The 12,423-nt window shown below is 44.0% G+C and overlaps 1 protein-coding gene across 1 annotated transcript in view; it reads right to left on the bottom strand.

Moving 5' to 3' along the window:
* Positions 1-9,834: 9,834 nt before the first annotated feature.
* Positions 9,835-12,423, bottom strand: part of fbxl17 (F-box and leucine-rich repeat protein 17) — a 248,992-nt gene continuing 246,403 nt past the window's right edge. Inside the window, exon 11 of the mRNA XM_080766456.1 lies at positions 9,835-12,423. This exon is cut by the window's right edge and continues 485 nt beyond it. The gene's annotated coding sequence lies outside the window, so the exon portion shown is untranslated.

Below are 12,423 nucleotides of genomic sequence, written 5' to 3'. Positions count from 1 at the left end.
AGGGTTTGGGTGGTGAGAGATGGAAACCCAGAGGGGCGTGTGTGTGTGTGTGTGTGTGTGTGTGTGTGTGTGTGTGTGTGTGTGTGTGTGTGTGTGTGTGTGTGTGTGTGTGTGTGTGTGTGTGTGTGTGTGTGTGTGTGTGTGTGTGTGTGTGTGTGCGTGCGTGCGTGCGTGCGTGTGCGCGTGTGTGCGTCAAGCGGATTGGAGACAGCAGTTATTGGAGAAGGATTAAATGGACACTTGGTTCCAGGAGGAGGAATAGGAAGGGGAGCGGGGGAAGAAAGACAGAGGGGGACCAGGCTTCAAAGGAGGTCTGGGGTGCACTCTTTGGCCTTGAGGACTGGGGCTCCGTCACGCCTCAGGGCCCCGCGAGCCACTCGGGCCCCTGGCGCTCCAGAGGGGAGTCGGCCCCTGGCCTTTTGTTACGGTGGAGGAGTGGGGAGTGACAAGGCATACCAGCATGTCTGACACGTCAAAGCAGTTGGCTGGGAGACCCCCAAATCTGGGCCGGTCCTGACGCTGGCCATCTGTGGCTTCAGAACAGGGATGGACCGGTGGGGGGGTTGGGGTGGTACAGGGGGAGGTTGTGCTAGGAAAAACAGAGCGCCCGATGAATCCCATGTTGATTAAATGAAGGAGTTGTACGAATCTTGGCTTGAAAATGAGACCAGTGTGTGCTATTGGAGGGACCTTAATGCTATACAGCTAAATCAATGTTTGCAGATGAACCCAAATTGAAATATGCATCAAACTTTAGCATTACCCAAGTCCCTGGTTAGATGTATTCATTCTTATTCCTTTCTCTCAAAGTGCCGCTTTAATGTCACCCAGTGAAGGGAAGTGATGAAATGGAGCAATTATGTATTCATTTGTGCTATTCAGGTGAAACCAGGTGTAAAATTTCCAATCTGTGCACCTGCTGTAGCTCCAATTCATTCGGTTTTCTCACCAGTGTTGCCTGTTAGGATGGTAATAGCCTAAATATGGACACAATATTACAGGCAATAAATCCATTTAACATCACTGTATCCCTTCTGGAGACACACTGTGCTTTGCTCTCCAAGTTTCCTGAAACAAATGTGGTACCAAAGAGCTAATAGCCAAAAAACTAAATCTTACGGCAGAAACATTAGGCAAAAAGCCTCATCAAGGTGGCATAGTGGAAGCAAATTTGATATTCAGACAGTTGATATTCCACTTGATAGTGGAAGCAAATTTGATATTCAGACAGTTCAGCATACAGTATGCGACAGAGAACAAAGGCACATTCTCATTCTGGGAATGAAAATTGCGTTCTTCGGTGAAAACAGCCCGAGTCATCTCCCATCGGGGGAGCAGATTCATTTTCATTTTCCAAACAGTTTGTTTATAATAAATATTCATGATGAGCCACCTTGAAGAGGGGGATGGGAGACACCGGCAAAGCGGTCAGCAGAGAATGACACAACCCCGACCGCAGCTGGACTGGAGGTGCTGCTCCCTGATCAAAGACTGACTCACCATGACCTTTCCAGCATAAAACAAAGATTTGCACAATTAACTACTTTTAAATGTCATGCACTCACCAAAATCTGCATATGAACACCAAATCTTGCATAGAAATGAGGGTGTTTGTTGGAGTATTGTATCCCCCCCCAACCCCTCTCAACCGCAAATTCAATCCCCTCCCAGTGCCACTGAATGGGGGTTCTTTCTCTGGTTTTATAGCAAAGTTAAATGTCAACCTATCTTGTGTGGAGATCCTGCTGTTGCTCATTAACCTTTGTCACTTGGAAGCTAGAGTGAGCTCTGCCTAAACACCGCAATTAATTCCAGCACGACAACATTTACACGGAGACACGCGGCGGGGAGACCACCATGACTTCATTAGGATCTGTGCACACATAGCCTGCACATACTGTACTAGCATCGCAATGATTAAGTGCCGTCATTGGTTAATATTCTCACTCGCGGACAGAATTGTGTGTGAGGACGTGGGGATGTAGAATTCTGCAGATTGAGAAGTCACATTTCTCTTTTACTTTATGAAGTTGGACAGGAGAGGGCAGTTTGGTGGTGCCCCCTTCGGATGAGGGGGCAAACCTCTAACTGGTGAATTCATATTCATTATAGCTCGAGGGATCAAACTCAGGGCTGCCGCTGCCTATCATGCTGAAGCTTTGGATTTTCGGATGCACAGGGGAGAACTTTTTTCTGCTGACCGCAGGTGACCAAAAGGGGTAAATGAGCTGGTGTAATTTTAACAGTCTTCCCCGGTGTTCTAGAACGGCTCTCAACGGGTCCTGGCCTGCTCAGAGTCTTCTGGATTCATTAATATCAACACAGAGCACAATATCCTGCAGCTCAAAGTCAGTGTCAATTACAAAGTCAACCCATTAACATCGTCGCTATTCAAAGCCGCTCTCTTGCCCAATTGCAGAATCAACACAAGTCAGTGGGCAAACACAATACCGCAGGTATAGCAAGGCAAACAAAATACCTCCCTGCTCTCCTGGGAGAACAGCATATGATGATGGACAAGAGATGGGCTCTTTTTTTTTTCTAAGGCTGATAAATATTGGAGTTCATGGGAGCACTCAGTCCAGACATAGACAAATGACTGACACAATTTCCAGGAGGAAGGAAGAGTCTGGTTTTGGAGAGGCCAGGGGTGAGGCAGAGGGAATGTGGGGAGGTGCCTGCAGAGTAAAGTTGATTCAGTGTAGTGTGATGGGAGCTTTTAGCTCTGAATAGAAAGAGAAGGACGTACAGAGGTGGGGGTGGTAGAAAGAGACAGTCCTCTGGCCTAAGAGAATGATGTACAGAGGTGGGGGTGGTAGAAAGAGACAGTCCTCTGGCCTAAGAGAACGATGTACAGAGGTGGGGGTGGTAGAAAGAGACAGTCCTCTGGCCTAAGAGAAGGACGTACAGAGGTGGGGGTGGTAGAAAGAGACAGTCCTCTGGCCTAAGCTACAGAGGTGGGGGTGGTAGAAAGAGACAGTCCTCTGGCCTAAGAGAAGGACGTACAGAGGTGGGGGTGGTAGAAAGAGACAGTCCTCTGGCCTAAGAGAAGGACGTACAGAGGTGGGGGTGGTAGAAAGAGACAGTCCTCTGGCCTAAGAGAAGGACGTACAGAGGTGGGGGTGGTAGAAAGAGACAGTCCTCTGGCCTAAGAGAACGATGTACAGAGGTGGGGGTGGTAGAAAGAGACAGTCCTCTGGCCTAAGAGAAGGACGTACAGAGGTGGGGGTGGTAGAAAGAGACAGTCCTCTGGCCTAAGAGAACGATGTACAGAGGTGGGGGTGGTAGAAAGAGACAGTCCTCTGGCCTAAGAGAACGATGTACAGAGGTGGGGGTGGTAGAAAGAGACAGTCCCCTGGCCTAAGCTACAGAGGTGGGGGTGGTAGAAAGAGACAGTCCTCTGGCCTAAGCTACAGAGGTGGGGGTGGTAGAAAGAGACAGTCCCCTGGCCTAAGAGAAGGACGTACAGAGGTGGGGGTGGTAGAAAGAGACAGTCCCCTGGCCTAAGAGAAGGACGTACAGAGGTGGGGGTGGTAGAAAGAGACAGTCCCCTGGCCTAAGCTACAGAGGTGGGGGTGGTAGAAAGAGACAGTCCCCTGGCCTAAGCTACAGCCTATATACTGTATATTTAACCAAAGGGAAGAAGAGGAAACGCTGCTTAGTAGCCAAAGAAAAGCTCTCTGGGAGAGGTTACCCAAAATAATTAAACTGAATACATTCATGTGTATAGCTACTGTATAGCGCTGACTATGAGACATGTATATATGCTGTGGCTTCAACATATAATGGAGTGACTGTCCCCAATCATTATATTAGGGACTGTAGCATGCTTTGTGAGAGTTCTGCCTACTACGCTGAGATATTTTGCAACTTCTAGTCTCCTACCTATGCCGCATTGTTTCAATGGAAGTATAGCGTGACAAGGCGCCGCACTGTGCATTGGCGTCCAGGCTATACGATCTGAACTAGTGAAGGGAAAATGGACTTCACGGATGTAATTAACGACTCGGCGTGCACAGAGTCAAGAAAGGATTTCTGTGATGCTATAATGGTCGATTTGATATTTGTGGTTTTCTCTTTTAACTGCTTATTCATAGTGATGCTTGTAAAGTATATACAAGGGCGAGTGTAGCTGATCTTAAACTACCAAACCTAAAAAATAAGGTAGGCAGAAGCTCATTTAAATATACAGGGGTGGAGGACTGGAACAACATCCCAAAGGAAATTAAATTGGTCCAGTCCTTGAACATTTTTAAAAATATGTTTAAAAACTGGCTGATGGGCAAGCTAGAATAGTGCTGTATTTATCTATTTATTGTTTTGTTTAGTGATCTATGATGGTGTCGTTATAATGTCCATTATTGTGATTTTAGTCAACGCATGTTTTTCCTATACCATATGCTGTATTTATTTATTTGGACCACAATGGAATTTTTGTGCAATCCTGAAAATTCTGTACTGCTCTTTTTGAACTGTATCTTGAATCAAAAATCTAAAGTCTGTGTATGTTTTGCAATGACGTAGTACACAGTACCGGCATGGTTTGGGGGGGGGGGCATATAGAGAGAGGGGGAGGGGAGAGAGAAAGAGTTAGAGAGGGGGAGATTTATTTCTGGAATACACTGTATTGCTTAAATGTTTAAATACCATTCGCCCTTCTGTGCTGTGCCCTCATATTCCTCAGTGCATACATTAATTATTTTATGTTTTACGAGGGTAAAAGGGAAAATCCGGTCCTTTATAAATCTGTCGTTTGTAACCATGAGGAAACCATGTGCCTTAGCGTATGTTTACGGAAATAATTACATCGCTATTCTGTTTCTATAGTCCTTTAATTACTGTTAACTCGCCTATGAGACTTCAATGAGACCTGCGTTTTTGCGCGGAGCACTGGGGAGCAGTCAGGGTGCGACAATGAAAGCGTATTTACGTGGGCGCGGTCCCGTGAATTTGTTGCGCACGTGCTCGTTTCGTGCACACACCCGCGACTCTGCAGACCTGGATACTGTTTTTTATAACAGAGGAGACCGGTGTTGATCCAGGCAACAACGCCTGCGTTCCTCGCTTCACGTTTGCAAGGCCCTTAAAGGTCCTTTCAAATGGTCAGTGATTTAACGCGCTTATAGTTCATTTTCAATGAGACGCAAGCGTATTTACGTGGGCGCGGTCATGTGAAATTGTCGCACGGGTGCTGTTTCGTGCACACGCCCGCGACTCACCAGATGGATACCACTGACGTAGAGTCTGTGGGGGCCAGGGGGCCTTGGCCCCCATGAGGAATTGGACCTGAATATATATACACGTTAAAAAAGTGTTACAAATAAGTGTTTAGAACCTAAACGCAGGCAGGGGCAGCGGGCCCCCATGACGATTATAAAAACATTTCGTCTCTGCTGGATACCGTTTAGCTTTCTTTTTATTATGCTTGCCTTGTCGCGCCCCTCTTGAGCAGACATTGATCCAGGAGACAACGTCTGTGTTCATCGCTGCCTGTTTGAAAGGATGACAGTATGACATTTGCAGGCCTATGTCTACCTACTGTATGATGTGTGTGGTGAGCTTCATGTAAATGTAGGGTCTGTATTAGCCATAGTAAGTTTCACATTTTTACATGTACAGTGGGAGGAGGACACTTGTAGTGTGTTCATCCTATAACCACATGTGTTAATCTGCTCCGATCATACACTCCAGTATTGCAACACAGTGCAGATTCAAATCAACACATTTTGCCATGACATAGGCCTACCTAGTCATTTCACCCACACACTGTTTATAATTATGTAAGAGTATGCATCCAACAACATCATATTTGTTTGCATTTCAGTAATGCTAAACACAGTCACATTCTACCTATTAGACTCAGGTACCAAAGTAAGTAGGCTTGGGGAAACAAGAGTGCCCGAGCCACATGTGTGGCCCTTAGGTCAGAAGCCTAGTACACCCTTTGTAGTCCGGCAGTCGACAGGCTTCTTTTGTTTAAAGTGGGAAATTTGGTATATAGTCATTTTTATTAGCCTAAAATATTGTCTATATACATACATTCATGAATCCACTTGGTGACCGGTTGTCAGGATTGGGCAATATTTTTATAGGGGTTTCTTGTGACCCTAACATCCTATGGCAGGCAAAACTGTCAAAAAAGTCAAACTTTCCTTATGCTTTAAGTAGCATGTGACATGTCAAACTAGGGGTTTTTCATGATTCTGAATCCATTCCAAGCATTAGTTTTGTACAAAAAAAAACAGCCATAGATGTCATGACAATATTGTGATGGTCAGCACAAATGTGATGAGGTCAGCACATTGTGGTAAGTGGTTACTGACAGCCGTTCAGCATGAATGTATGTACGTATATAGACAATATTTAGGCCAATAAAAAAAGACCATATACCACATTTTCCACCCGTCCACCTCGGCTGCCGGACTATTGGACAGGATGCTAGTATGTTACAGGGACTTACTTACCCTCCATTAAATCCTTGATGCTGAGGGAGGAGGCATAGGGTTCCATTTTCAAAGTCTTTGGAGACTCTAAATCCTAACCTTCCAGTCTCAGAGCGGACACGGAGTGTGCTTTACCAGGCAGGTACTTTGGCCTGATGGGCAAGCAAAGGAGGAGGGTAGACCGGTACTATGCGGTGAAGGCCAACTATAGTTAATAGTTATGCGCTTTGTGGAGCGCCCCTTAGTTGTGTCTTTTGTCAACTATAGCTCAGATCAAATACTCTGCTGACCAGGTGACTCAACAAGTTATTTCATGTACTGTACAATTCAACTGGGCTTGCTGATGCATCTTAGATGTGCACCGTAGAGTAATATGCTAGACTGAATGTTCTGGTGAGCCTAGGCTTCTTCCCTCCATATATGATAAGATGCAGCCTTTATGTATTCAACCTGTGATGCCACCGCGTGATCAGATGCATAGCCGTGGAGGTGGTTTCATCTCTGAAGCTGCTGACAGGTGCTTATGATGGGCCCATATGAATTCTTGTTGGGGGATTTCAAAGAAACCCTGTGCCTTCTTCTAGCGGAGGACATTCTTCAATGTCAGCTATGATTAGCTCTCAAATAAAGACTAATTTCTGGGGATTGCGGACCAACGTCCTTGCAAACCCGACATGACAAATGTCCTGTATGGTCAGTGTCGATTCTTATCAGAGCGCCTCATTAAAAATGTAATGATCACATGAATATTTACCAAGTTTAATTACCGCTCTCTATTGCTATTCCGCTTGGTCCAACACTCTCTTCCACTCCTCTGAAGGGCACTGTTGTAGCCCGGCGAAGAACACCTTGTTCCACCTTGATGAATATTGCAGAGGTCCGAGGTACGTGTCCATGGAATCCACCTCAATCAGCAGGAGAATCGATGGCATACACTAACATTCACAAAGGCATTAATTGGCGGACATAAAAATCCAGCACACCACATCATTTGTAACAGAGAAATGGAAAGGTGAGACAGAGGCAGAATAGAACATTTGTACAGCAGAGCACAGACACAAGTCAGTCCAGAATCAGTGGTGGAAAAAATAACTCACATTGTTTTACTTAAGTAAAAGTATCAATAATGCAATATAGATAGTCTGTTATAAGTAAAAGTTTGGAATTTAACACAATAAAGGTATAGCCATAACAATTTACATTTAAAGTACTCATTATGCAGAATGTCCCATTTGAAAATAGCAGAGCTACAATCCTAAAATGCATCGCGAGAATAATGGTTGGTTAATGCATGTTTCGTAATAATAATCAAAATCTACAACGAAACTAGTAGTTTTAAAATAATAGTAGTGTGGTTCCGAGATGTAGTGGAGTAGAAGTAAAAGTATTAATAAGTAAAGTACAAATACCTCTAAATTGTACTTAAGTACAGTACCCATTAGGCCTGACCTCAAAATAAATAAAAAATCCTTTTTCTAAAATAGCAGACCTACAAGCTCGTAGATCTGCTATTTTTCAATAGCTAAATTATAACATAATGTTTAAAACACCAAAAGGGGTTAGGTAAATGTAATTACATACCGGTAGTTACTTTCCACCACTGTCCAGAATCAGCATGCTCTCACTGACCGTAGTGAGAACCAAGCTAATGCATTGGCCTGGTCAAGGCCATTGGAATGCACACAGGGAAGAGAATGCATATTTACTTTAGTTTCATATATTGTGCACTGAAGGTGAAAACAAAAAAGGTTTTACTATTACGGACATCACCCATCAACTCCCAGTTGTGTGACACTGACACACACCTACGCAGACAACAAACTAATTACTCTGATAAGGTAGCAGCCTAGCAGGGTGGAAGTGAGTGAAGGGAGAGCAACAGGGAGAAGGGGAGGGAAGCCAATATGTTGGCTGGAGACCCTGCATGTATATGAAATGCACATAGGATAGATCTGTTATGGAGTTATGTAAGTTTAGGCATTCATTTGTAGTTTAATTCATTAATTATAGTTATATTAGCCACTGATTCTACACTTCAGTTTAACGATAGGCTTGATTAAGATGGGGTCCAGGTGGGTCCCTCAGTATAACGATAGGCTTGATTAAGATGGGGTCCAGGTGGGTCCCTCAGCACTGAATTATTTTACCTCACAAATATGTTCCCCCATTAGCCTTTTTTCCATCTAAAATTAAAGCATACATTTCAAACTGTGTTCGCAAAACAATACTTATTACCAGAATTGCAAATGGACATTGGCAGATTCTAAAGAATATTTCTAATGTGTTTATTATTAGACCAATGTAAAAACAAAGCAACACCAGTGCACAATATGTCATGGCAAAAATGCTAAAGTTAGGCCATGTGTCCCGCCAGGGTCTTTATTTATTCATGAGAAGGCAAGGTGCTCCTCTAAAACGCTCATCCAAGTGTCCACAGTTGAAAATATTTCAACTTTCTGCGACAACAAAACGCCAAGCGCTCAGCACCGTCACGCTGCTGCCATTTCTAGCAAATGATAGGCCTTCTCATTGAAAACTATTCAAAACATATGCTATACGCTCAGGGGAAATAGTGGTGGCCATGAAAACTAATTACAGTACCCAAATACAATTTGGGGAGAGAAAAGAGTGAAGTGTATCTGGTGCTGACTCAAAACACTTGCTAGTTTGGACAGAGATGCCAAGAAGCTATTCGGGGAGTCAACCTTCTGATCCCGTTTGATGCTAGCGTCTGTGTTTGATGCCCACACATGAAACAAAACAAACACCTTGAACAGACAAATAAGCACTTGAAAGGGACAATATCGTCAAAGACGGAGGACATATTGACTGACAGTTTTTTTTTTGTTGCTCTTTGAGCCCTTTGCCGTCATGCTGCGCAGAAAGCTGATGCCTCCTCGCTTTGTTTCAGATGTGCAGGCCCCTGTGATCATGTGATCATGACAAAATGCTGACCTTGAAATCACAAGTTTACCTGAAAGGAAATGCAGGTTGATTCTTGTGTCAGGGAGCTCGGGGGAGTAGAGCGTAGCTAGGTGTTGGTCCCTCTGGACGACGTCTTTATTACTTCAAGGCCTTTGACCCCCTTATTCATTTCAGATGCCTTTGGAACGCTAGAGAAAAGAGAACACACCCTGGTATCACCTACATTGAATCATTTGACCATGGCTTGCACCTGGTACTATTACTATGCTGTGTATTTACCTGTGATTATGACATCTCTACCTTGTTCGGCCTGGTTGGAATTGGTATCGGGGATCAAAACAACAAAATAGTTTGATATAGTGCTTCGATGTAAGATATTTAATTGTCATTCAGAATATTACTGGCTTGCCACACACACACACACACACACACACACACACACACACACAGAAAGAACAGAGCAACCTTTAAGTACTAGTGTTTTATTCATCTTTATGTAAATCCAGTCATTTACGGTTGCCTTAACAAATCAGGGATCAAGTGTGTCAACATCAAGCAGAGAAGAAAGTGCATGTGGGGATTACAAAAGAACAGAGAGAGAGACAGAAAGAGAGAGAGACAGAGTGAGAGAGAGAGACAGAAAGAGAGAGAGAGAAAGAGAGAGACAGAGAGAGAGAGAGAGAGAGAGAGAGAGAGAGAGAGAGAGAGAGAGAGTGAGAGAGAGACAGAAAGAGAGAGAGACAGAGTGTGAGAGAGAGAGAGACAGAAAGAGAGAGAGAGACAGAGTGAGAGAGACAGAAAGAGAGACAGAAAGAGAGAGAGAGACAGAAAGAGAGAGAGAGAGAGACAGAAAGAGAGAGAGAGAGAGAGAGACAGAGAGGGTAAGAGACAAAGGGGGTGAGAGGATGAGAGAGAAAGTCTCTCAAAGGGTAAAGACTACAAGTCCCGACGAGGGTGAAATGAACGTGTTTTTAATTAGCTGAAATCTCTACGTACTGGAAAAGATTACAGTCCTAGACCAACTCCAAGCTCAGAGAACTACAGCTTGCGTCTGAGTGATATAAGTTTGCATGGCGTCTGAGCCCAGAGTTGGTTTACACCATAGAAAAATACCTTAGATATTTGCATAATGTACACCACTAGTCCCTATGGAACAGCAGTCCTACTTTGTTATACTGGCCGTGGTTATACTCTGGGGCCAGATGTTCATTGTCTTTTTTTCTTTTTCTATTTTTCTTTTTTATACATCCTAGATAACTAAAAATGACAACCCTCGATGGATCGCTACATAGCTAATGTTGCAAGTATATTCTCAAAAAACAATATCTGGCTAACATAATCCGCCTACAGTATGCAGGTATTGCAGAAATTCCAACTGAAATTCAAACTTGTCTCACGACCAATGCACAATTCAAACCATTGATTACATTGCTGCTCTAAATAGTAAACAACATCATGTTTGACAGAAAGAAATATATCAGATATCAGATATCAGAGGACATCAACTTGAATCCATCCACATTTGGTTTGTTCTACCAACCTTTTTTTTCCTTTCTTTTTTTTAATGTAGAAGTAAATATGCCATCATCAAAATGCTTCCGTTAAAGCAATATGGAACCTTACATTCTCTATTACTGACAGAGAACAAAGAATGGGTTCTAATAGAGATATACATTAAAGTATGTTTTGAATCAAATATTGTACAGTAGTAGAGTTAATCAGATCTCAGATCTGTATCTGATCAACTCAGAGCTGTAAAAATGTTCATAGGTGAATTCTGGGTCCATTTTGAGTAGCTGTTTCGATGGCAATTACCCACAAACCACTTAAGGCAACGTTTTGTCTTTTTTGTATCATCAAAGTGGCCAGGACTCAACATTTGTTAAACTGACCCTGGGTCTGAAGGCAAAGGCAACTTTTATTCCAAGCACTGCTTAGCTCTAGCATGTAACGACTCAAGGTGACACTTCAATCTAACCTTGATCCAAAGATTACGCATGACATCAAAAGTTGCATTGTTTCTAGGCCGCACAAATGTTGGTTTCAGCTTGAAACCATGTGTAGATGCCGTCTTCTGCCAGAAGGAAAAAAGAAAGGTGTAAAGATCTTAATTGAAACCATGCACGTTTTTGGAATGGAAACAATGCTCTTTTCCTGCCATATATCTGCTAGAACCACAGGTCTGACTGCAGCCAGACTGAACCCTTTCTTCTGCACCAATGTGGTGCAGACAATGTGCATATTCCATGTGCCAGAACACAGCTCTGTCCTTCATACAGATCCACGTCAACCAGCTCAACGAGGGTCTGAGCAACATGACGTGACCCAATAATAATACTGTGCCGAAGCATCCAGGAGAGAGGGGGAAACCAGGAGGAACACACCAGGAGACTTCTCAAAATCTTGTACCGCGTCTGAAGACCCTGGCGGTCTGGTACACATGCCGTCCCGACAGACTTCTGGGCATACCGCTGCATGCCGCGTCTCCGAATGAAGAAGAGGAAGACTTTCCAGGTCCTGCTCTTGTGACATCACGTCACTACGCGGCTCTCTGGGTGGCGTCGTTTGAGGTGAAACAGCTTAGTAAACAGCTTAGTGGACAGACATGAGACCAACGATCTGAAGCACTAGAGGGGAACACAACTGTTTGACAAGTGCTTTTTTTGTGTGTCTTTTCTTTCGCTTTTCCTCAATCAATTACTGCTCCCAGTGCTGGTGCCATGATCGATCTCCGTTAATGAGATGACACCGTCAAGACTCCCCTGCCATGGACAAAGCCCCCTTTCCAGGACGTGTTGAACGGTCCAGTACTCTTAAAAAGCCCATCCACACCAGATAACACAGACCAGCCTCTAGTGCAGAGGCTCCTTGGACCAGGAACAAACTCTACTTCACTTTAGCAGTGTAGTGGAGGATGTAATGCGAGAAAAAGTGTGTAGACCGGCTTTCTCCTGCTGACGACGATGAACAGAAAATGCACATGGACTGCCTTTGCGGTGGTGTGTGTACAAATGACTTGACGACAAAATAAGAGAAATCCTGAAATGCAAACTTA

This window comes from Protomyctophum bolini (assembly GCF_963924005.1).
Source record: "Protomyctophum bolini genome assembly, chromosome: 6".
In the NCBI taxonomy this organism is placed as follows: domain Eukaryota; kingdom Metazoa; phylum Chordata; class Actinopteri; order Myctophiformes; family Myctophidae; genus Protomyctophum; species Protomyctophum bolini.
Note: the sequence above shows the minus strand (reverse complement) of the source record. Positions and strands in the feature narration are given on the sequence as shown.